Genomic DNA, 6,097 nt, shown 5'->3' with positions numbered 1-6,097 from the left:
TTTTAATGCGGTTGTAATTTTGACTGGTCATTAAACAAATGGTTTTAAGTACTGTGGTGTATTATCTACAATAGTTGGGTTCACAAACCACACTTTTGAAGAGCAAACAACTACATTATAATATACAGTATGTAAACTTACATTCTATAGATGAACAAATCCTTCATGGGAGCAAATCTTTCAGAGTCACACTGTCTGTGTGGATTTGTTCCACTGTCCCAACCTCTTCCCATTTTCCCAGATATTGTCTGTTGCTCTCTATCTAAACGTTAAGTAGGCTCCACTTTATTTGGCTTGGCAAATTAGCTAAACCAGGCGCTAGTTTATTGAATAAACTGCTACATCATTCCTAACACCACCCCCAGCCCCCCACCCTCCCTAAAATAAAGACTGCCGCTGTGCTTATCAACTAAAAAGGCTTAAAAAAATGGCCGGTTAGTTTGCGATTCAGCTCATTTTCCAGTTCTCGATTGTGGTTCCGCTCTGGTCCAGCGTGCTACACTATGTGAATCCTAGTAACTGATATGAGTAGAGTAAACCATAGTTTAGGTACCCAAGACTATCGCAGAGGAAACACCACTCGAGAGACGCGGAAAGCTCCTATCGTGACAAGTGCACCAACAGCAATTCTGCCCACCTCCAGTGCAAGCGCGGCTAGCGCCTCTCACACGAAGAATCCCCGCAGCAGAGAAGCTGCTCGAGGGAGCGCGGCTTGACGCGCCGAGGGGGCGGGGCTTGAGCACCCCAGAACCCGAGGCTCTTAAGATGGCGGCTCCTAAGGAGGGTGTCTGGCGAGGTCGGCGGTTGCGCGAGGGACCGAGAAGCTGAGTGGCTTCGGCCACCGACATGACTCGGGCCGGTCGGGTGAGAGCTGGCAGACTTTGGCGTGTCTCCGTTTTCCTGGCGGTAGCGGGGTGCCAGTGGGGGCAGCCGTGGTGCAAGCGGGGGCGGGAAGGAGGTAGGGGATGCCCATTACTTCCCACTGACCTTTGGCCCTACCCATCTTTCGGGCAGCCCGGTCCCGGTCCGAGAGCTTGGTGTTGACCTCGAAGAATCTGGGCGAGGAACTCCCTCTCCCGCTGGTCCGGGAAGCCGCCTTCGCCTAAATACAGTTTTGCCTCCGAAGTGTGGAGGAACAAGGCGAAGTCTGGAAGCGCCAATACTGACTTGGGAAGAGCCCGGAATTTTGAGCGGGTTAATTTTTCTACCTGTCTTCTACTAATCCACTCTCGTAATTCTCTTTTTCATTGTCGCTCTCTTCTCTCTCCTCTCCCCCCCCCGCCCCGCAGTAATACAGAGGTTTTGAACTTTATAGGCTAAAGCCGTTTTCGGCTACTGAAATGGTTGGCTAATAAGGAAGTGTTTAGAACTTTCTCATGTGTGTTTATACATCGCGGTGTATTCTGGAAAGCCAGCAAATATGGAGTTTATTCAAAAACCCATAGTATAAAAGAATGAATGAATCCAATCACGGTGTTTCATTTTAGGGGTTAGCTATATCTTACCAGAAAGAAAGAGAATGAAAGAAAGAAGAGTTATGAAAGATTAAGATTTCTGCCGGCAGAGCAATAGAAATACATTCGGGGAAAAAGTTGCAGCAGTTAAAATATGTTTGTATTGCTGGAAATGTCTAAAAATTAGTCTAGAAAGAATTGTAGTTGGATATTAAATTGGCTGCTTCATGAATCTTTGTTTTGAAAGTTGACATTGATTAAGAGGAACTTCTGGCATTTATTTGATGGCTAACACAGATGAGATACAAGATTAATAGTCAGTATACAATGGAAAGTAAAGGGAACATTCATTTTCCTGTTCTCAATTAGGATTATATTATTTGTAAATATGACAAATGATCTTAAAGTATGTATCTAAATGCTGTGTTTTTATATATAATTTTCTGCAGATAACATTTATTAAAATGGGCAAACCTTACAAAAGATAAGATTTAAGATAAATAGACCAGTAGGATTTGAACATTTATTCTGCATATATCTCCTCCAGTAGCTGTTGTGAAGTAAAGTAAACTAACAAATCTGCGAACTGCTTAGTGTGTGGTTGCAATTAGATTGTCTCAGAATGAAATAAACAGTATATCTTTAAAGCATCTCATTATTTCTGGAATTGGAATGCATTCTTTTATTATCCAGCAAAATAGCAGGGCTGGGTAAATGGGGGTCCATACCTTCATGACAAAGCTGCTACACCACGGAAGCTCCAACAGCACGACCCAAAGCCTCAAAGTCCTGGGAACCTCCAACAGTGCATCTCCAAACCTCAACATCCTGGGAAATGCTCCAGCCCAGTCCCAGCTTTACCCGTCCTTGCTACCTGCACTCCAAGTCTCCTGCTGCCTCAGCTGACCTTTGATATTTTCTTGCTTCCATTGCTGATGAGGCATTCCCATCCTGGCTCTTCACAAAGAAACCATGTGAGCCATCTTCTCCATGTCTCACTTAGGAAACCTCCATGCACGACCTTGGAAAAAAAGCCTTGCAGAGCCAGCAGTTGCCTCACAAAGGGCCAAACCAGGCATGCTTTGTTAGCAGTGGGAGCAAGAAGACAGAAAAGGTCAGGGTAAGAGGCTGCAGAATATAGGGAGCCAAATGGCTAAAAGAAAGTACTCTGCAGTTGTAAGTGTGGGTGGGCTGCCAAGTGCCTGAATTTTGATCACATAACCACAGGGCAAAAAGGTAGTAATTCCTTTAGCTTCATAGCTTTGAATAGTAGCTGAACATGTGATCATAAGTCAAGGACTTAATATACTTCTTATATTAAGAAATAGTTTGATTCTTGGGAACAAAGTTAGTATGAAGTCAAGTTTCATTGTATACTACTGAAGCACCAGGATCAGCAGACTTAGGGGAATCTTGATATTTGCAAAAGTAAAAAAACAAAACAAAGAATAGCTGAAAAAAACATTGAATAGCTGAATGATTATGGGAAATATGAGAAAGGATATAATGAGAAATTGGCAGGTGGTATGAAATAAACTGGCTGAAATCTAAGCTGGAGCACCTAAATGGTAATGTTTAATTAAGGTTCTAGTTCTCTTAGATTTCTCTATCATAGAAAGTGTGTTGGTCTGCAGTATCCTTGCCACTGTGAACTGTAGGCAAAACATTTTTGTTCACTTTTGAGCATCTTTTCAAAAATCCCATCCCACATGATTGAGAAAGAAAATGTGCTAAGTTAAAAGTAGCGATACAGCTTTAGGAAATGTTAATAATTTGGTAGAAATGGAGGATTGGTTATATCTATGGTCATGATGGCCCCTCATATCAATCTTAGATGTCATATTACAATTTACCTATGTTTAATGGTTGATGCTTTGCTTTTGAATAAATTGTAAAACTGACTTTTTGATTAAGAAGTCAACTTTATGATTTAATTAGTACACAACAATTAAAGGATCCACAGCTTGATGTACAACACTCTTACCAAAGTACTCTTTTAATGAGCATTGAAACACAATTTGTACTGACATGCTTTCCCATTAACAGACTGTTCTTAGTACCTAACGGAAGTTGTAATTGTGGCTTTCAGATGACCTGAAAACAGGAAAATTGCAGTACAGATAGTTCTTACTGATTACAATAGGGACTAGTTGTTAAATGCAACATCATGTGACCTTATGACACTAGTTCTGTTGGTTGCAATTGTTAAATGAATTGTTGGTTTGTTAAGTGCAGTGTTACATGTCACAACTTGCTATTTCCTGCTAACTTCCCCATTGACTTTCCTCATCAGAAACCAACTGTAAATGGTGATCATGGGGTGCTGCAACTATTATCAATAGTTCCCAAGCATCTGAATCACGATGATGTGATAGCTACAACTTTGAAGTCCAGTTGTAAGTCTCTGTTTTCATGAGTTCAAATGGTCACTGAATGAATAGTCAGTAAGGAAGGACTATCTATATGTAAATTTGGATGACAGTGGACTGTTGACTTTTAAAGAAATTTTAGTTACTGAGTTGAATCTATTCAGTATGTATCTCTGCATCTGCAAAAATATTGTGGCATAGAATGAATATACAGTATTTACTGGGCTACCATAATTATTCAATTTTTTCACAGATTCCTCTACCCAATGCATATATCTTCTTTTTAGCTTTATCCTTATAACAATCCTGTATGGTATGTCAAATTAAGGAAGTTGCTGGCTCAGATTCATCCAGTGATCTTCCTGATAGGTTAGAATTTGAATCCAAATTTCAGTCTAGCTATAACTGTTGAAACATGTTAGCATATTTTGGGGTGAATGAAAATAGCAAAACTTGCCCCAAATCTATACCCAAGCAGGTCTGATCTAATCATTGAAAGACTTCTTGGTGGCCTGTACCTCATTTAATAACATTGTGTTTATTAACTGGGTTACTGTTGTAACTGAAGTTCACCTGTTCGTAATGCATCTGTCCACTGAGGGATAAGAAAGAAAAATATCTATTTGGAAGAATTTTACAGAAGTTATCAAGCATTTCTGAATTGCTTTAGAGAGAGAATGAAGATTGGGTCACAGTGGATGGGCTGTGGAAGACTGTTTGATTGTTTGCTTTTTATCTGTTAGAAGATATTAAGTTTTCAGTGTTGCATGTAGCCTCGTTGCTTGAATGAGGCTGAAATTACATATTTACACATACTTCTTATTTAGACAAATCCCCTATGCTGCATCTCTTTGTGATTGCTATACACAGTACAACGAACAGCATATATATAATAAAGAATAAACTAGTAATTTTCTTTTCTGGCATTTTGTTCTTGTAATTGTTGCAGCCTTTTATATGTTAGTTTTATTAACTACCAGTGATCAAGAAAGTACTCGACTAGCTTGTTAGCCATTTAATTGGTAAAATGATTTTTAATGTAGAAGTGATATGAAACAAATACTGATTAATATTGATAACAGTTGCAGCATCTAATAGATAATTAATAGTGAGTTTAGAATCTGTTTTACTATTATAAAATATTTTTAGATTATGAATCTAATCATGTTGGTACACTAATTGCATTTTTGTTAAATAAAGACTAAGAGGGAGTATGTATTTCTACTTAAAGGAAAACATTTTCATTATTTTTTAAAATCATTATGCAATTGGAAGACCTTCCCTACAATTAAATTGAAATATTTAAGGTTCTAACTAGCATATTAAAGTTTCACATGTCCTGAACAAGGCAGTAAATTGGCTTTGACTATAGCTCTAGAGTTTTTGGTATTGTTAGTTGTATTGCAAGAAATAAAGTGTCCTACTATCGTTATTTGTTAGCAGACCATCTTCAATAATAGTATCTTGTACCAAATACCTCTTTGTATAACAAATATCTTTAAACATAGAAAAAAAGCTAGATTAAGTATTCAAATTAATGAATCCTTATCACTTTACCTTCCTGAAATTATCCAGTAATATACAGGTATTCCTTGACTTACAACAGTTCATTCAGTGACTGTTCAAAGTTACAACGGCACTGAAAAAGATTGTTTTTCACACTTACAACTATTAAGTATTCCCATGATCATGTGTTCAAAATTCAAGTGCTTGGCAACTGACCCATATTTATGACGGTTGCAGTGTCCATGGGTCATGTGATCTCCTTTTGCAACTTTCTGACAAGCAAGGTCAGTGGGGAAGCCAGATTCATTTAACAAGTGGGTTACCAACATATCAACTGCAATGATTCACTTAACAAATGTGGCAAGAAAGGTCGTAAAATGGGGCAAAACTCACTTAACAAATGTCTTACTTAACAGAAATTTTGGGTTCAATTGCGGTTGTAAGTCAAGAACCACCTATATCATTTTCTTCCTTTTTGTAAATTATATACTGCAAGATATGAGATTGTTTTTGAACTCATGGGTTATATAAATAGATAGACAGATTGATAGATAGATCATGAAGGATTCTTGGCTAACAAATAACAGCAGGTTGTTTTTTCTAGCTGTAGGAACCTTTGTACAAATCAGAGGTCCCCAACCTTTTGGGCACCAGGGACCGGTTCTGTGGAAAGAGGTTTTTCCGCAGACCGGAGGGGGCATGGTTTCATGTACTGCCTGCATCTCGTGAATGGTTTCATGTACTGCCTGCATCTCTTCGCTTGTTTGT

At 38.8% G+C, this 6,097-nt stretch overlaps 1 protein-coding gene across 2 annotated transcripts in view; it reads left to right on the top strand.

The window, feature by feature from the left end:
• Nucleotides 1-713: 713 nt before the first annotated feature.
• The window catches only part of USP44 (ubiquitin specific peptidase 44), an 18,662-nt gene continuing 13,278 nt past the window's right edge, over nucleotides 714-6,097 (top strand). For both annotated transcript variants that reach the window (XM_039358130.1, XM_039358129.1), the window contains exon 1: nucleotides 714-864. The gene's annotated coding sequence lies outside the window, so the exon portion shown is untranslated. The remainder of the gene's footprint in view (nucleotides 865-6,097) is intronic.

This window comes from Crotalus tigris, unplaced genomic scaffold (genome assembly GCF_016545835.1).
Source record: "Crotalus tigris isolate CLP2741 ecotype Arizona unplaced genomic scaffold, ASM1654583v1 scf7180000019004.2909048, whole genome shotgun sequence".
Taxonomy (NCBI): Eukaryota; Metazoa; Chordata; class Lepidosauria; order Squamata; family Viperidae; genus Crotalus; species Crotalus tigris.
This window is presented reverse-complemented; position numbering and strand designations above follow the sequence as displayed.